The following is a 3,624-nucleotide window of genomic DNA, read 5'->3' on the forward strand; positions in this document are numbered from 1 at the left end:
GGGATACGACATATATATAAAATAAAATGTTAAATTATTTTTAATATTTTTTAATTATATAAAGTATTTAAAATATATTTTGTTTTAATAATTAATAATATATATTATTTCTTAACTCATTTCAAAAATATTTGTTAAGAATAAGACTCGACATGTTAATATACGATGGTATTTAGGTGTGTTCAAGTATAAGAGTTTTTTATTTTTTATTAAGATATGGTTGGACACAAAAGACACGCGTACTAAATGGTGTCGATGTGTGTCGTGTCCGAAATGTGTCCGATACGAGAACATGACAAATCAAGAAAGTGTCCGTACGTTATAGGTAATTACAAACTAATGAGATTAAAAATGAGCCGAAGAAAAATACAACGTTTTGCTCTACGTTTCTTACCCTTTATTTTTAGGTGAATGCTATCCTACCATCTCTAAAGTAACATGTAAGTTATGTGTCACATTTTAATTGGGTGTTTATTTTAACCTGAGTTACCTTCTCCACTTTTTTATCGTCGTTGCGCCTCCCAAGCATCACCGTCTCATTGGTGTTTCGTTTTCTCTTCCCAAATCATTCTTCTAGAAAATGTACTCCAACTCTCTCTAATTGCGTTTACTCCTCCCCACTCCTTCGTCGTCCTCATTACGCCTCCCAAGTATCACGGTCTCGTTGAGTATCTTATTTTATCTTCCCAAATCATTCTTCTATAAAAGGTACTCCAACTCTCTCTAATTAAAATATGACATATCAGAGAGGGTAACTTACATGTTACTTTAGAGAGGGTAAGATAACATTCACCTTATTTTTAACACTACTGCGGGTATTTGTGGATGTTTAGAAATGTACAACTTCCATCAAAAATGAAGAGCGATGACAATAGAGTTGGTAAAATTTATTTAAGTGTATGATTTTTAAAAGTATTTTTGTATGAGTTTAATCTATTATTATACTAAAGATGGTTGGAACCATAGTTGCTCAACAAGTAGTGTGTAGTTGATTCACAAATGGTAATGCTAAATAGTTACAAAGGAAAACAACAAAACTGATTAGACATAATATTTCCCATACAAATTTTAAATTAAAAATCAAATTTTGATTTTCTTTTCCTTCTTAAATTCTCTCTCCTTAGGATTTAGTTAGAATCTCGTCTTAACTCGTGGAAATGCACCTTGTTGTGTTTTTACATCTTTTTTTGGTGACGATTAGGCATTTCGAGCTGCACCAAACTGTTTCGCGTAGAATTACCATACAAAAATAAATAATTGTCAAAATTGTGTTTCTACTGTGGTGTTATCTTTCAGGTTGAAGAAACTTTATTTTTGCTCTGATTACAACCCAATTTGAGTAGAAGATATTAAAACCCTTGTAGTAAGTCCGTAAATATTACAATTTGTTATAATTGCTTGTTAAATATGATAGTGAATTATCATAGATAGAAAAATTATCCAAAATAGTTAAAAGAGATTTAATTAACATTTTGCGCAATGGAGAGGCATTGCACTAGTTTTGATATACAAATCTGACAATGTTATAAGTACAAATATTTTTGACAAAGTTTAACCAAGTCGTGCATCATAGCTTTTCTTTTTTCGCGCTTCTTAAGCACAAAAATTTTTATTGGAGAGTAAATAAACTTATGATTAAATTACAGAGTTGGTTCCTACACTTTTAGTGAAATTGCAAATTGGTCCCTATACTTTAAAATTTTATAATTGAGTCCCTAAAGAGATTTAAAATTTATAATTTAGTCTCTGCCGTTCAAAAAGTATTTGGTTTAACAGAATATTCTCAAAATAATCTCTATTTTAAACATGTGAGCTGCACATGTTTGACAATAGGAACCAATTTGTAATTTTTTAAAGTATGGAGACCAACTGTATAATTTAACTATTTGAAAATGACCAGAAACTCTCTAAGCTATCTGAACCCACCCTGACCCTTTCTAGCTCTCTCACTCTCACTTTCTTATAAAAAAAAAAACGAATCAAAAATGAATCAACATAAAAATAGCAACTCAATTTATCAGTGGATTTGGCGTGGTGATGGAGGTGAGAGACACGACAATTGTGAGTTGAGGTGAGAGACAAAGAGCGCTATGATTGGGGTGCCATTTTGGTAAGTGAGAAAGTGAGAGTGAGAGAGCTGGGGAGGGGTGGGGTGGATTCAGATAGCCTTGAGAGTTTTGGTCATTTTTAGATAGTTAAATTACACAGTTGGTCTCCATACTTTCACTAAAATTACAAATTGGTCTCTATTGTCAAACATGTGCAACTCACATGTTTAAAATAGAGAATATTATCAAACATTTTTTGAATGGCGGAGACTAAATTGTAAATTTTAATTCTTTTTAGGGACCAATTACAAACTTTTAAAGTATAAGGACCAATTTGTAATTTCACTAAAAGTATAAGGACCAACTATGTAATTTAACCTAAACTTATTTATATAGTACAGAAATTTTTTCACATAGTATAAACTTATTGATATAAAATGGAAATTTTGCATGTAGTACAGAAATTTTTGCACATAGCACATAAATTTTTATTATGAATATATTTTGTTGATTAGCTGAGTCAATGTTCTCAGCATGTGGTCCTTCAAAAATTTACGTGTTGTCCACCAAAATTTCTATGTTGTATATCAAAATCTTTGTGCTATACATATTTTGCGTGTTGTGTGTCAATATTATGGACGTATAGTTTTTCAAAAATTTTTGTATTGTACACCAAAATTTTTATTTTGTAAATTAAAATTTATGTGTTTTAATTTTTTGAATATACATAAAAAAAGAAAAAGATGAAGAAGATGATGATGATAATAAAGAAGAATAAGAAAAAAAATGAGGAGAAATTAAATAAAAAAGAAGAAGAAGGAGAAAAAAAAGAACGATGACAACGATAATCTAAAATATTTTACAAGTTCAAATACATTCTGATTTTGAATATCTATTAGCCACCAAGCCCTATTGATTTAGATAATCTAAAAGGTTTTACAAGTTCGAATACATTTGATTTTGAATACCTTTTTAGGTGTAAAATTATTATCATTAATAACATATTAAAATTAAATTCTTTTTATACTTGATCGATGGATGTTTATTATATTTTTAAATTGTAAAAACTATTTTATTAAATATAATTATTGCTCCTTGTGTTGAAAGTCATTTTTGTTTGATTTACGAAATATAAATACCATATTTTTTTGAAAGTTATATTTTTTAAAAAGTTATAACACTACAAAAACAACATTAAGTACTATCGGATTTAGCATCGCAGAGTAGCGGTAGATTTACCGTTGGATTCACCGGCAATAACGACACCAAATTCATAAGGTTAAGTAATTACCAACAGATTCTATTTTCTGACGGTAAATTCGATGGTAATATTTGTAGGAAAAATAAATTAAATTGGCGCATCTTTTACTATCGAGAAAATTTGACGATAACTCTAATTAGTGAAACGCTCTATTTTGGTGACCCGTAATAGATTACTGTCGGAATTTTTCGATGGTAAATCTGACAGTAAAAGGGGTATAAATTCAAATCACAAATTATCTTCCTCCTCATTCGAACTCTCACCACCATCACCATCATCATCTCTCTCTCTCTCTCTCTCTCTCTCCTTTCAGTC

This window comes from Arachis duranensis, chromosome 6 (genome assembly GCF_000817695.3).
Source record: "Arachis duranensis cultivar V14167 chromosome 6, aradu.V14167.gnm2.J7QH, whole genome shotgun sequence".
Classification (NCBI taxonomy): domain Eukaryota; kingdom Viridiplantae; phylum Streptophyta; class Magnoliopsida; order Fabales; family Fabaceae; genus Arachis; species Arachis duranensis.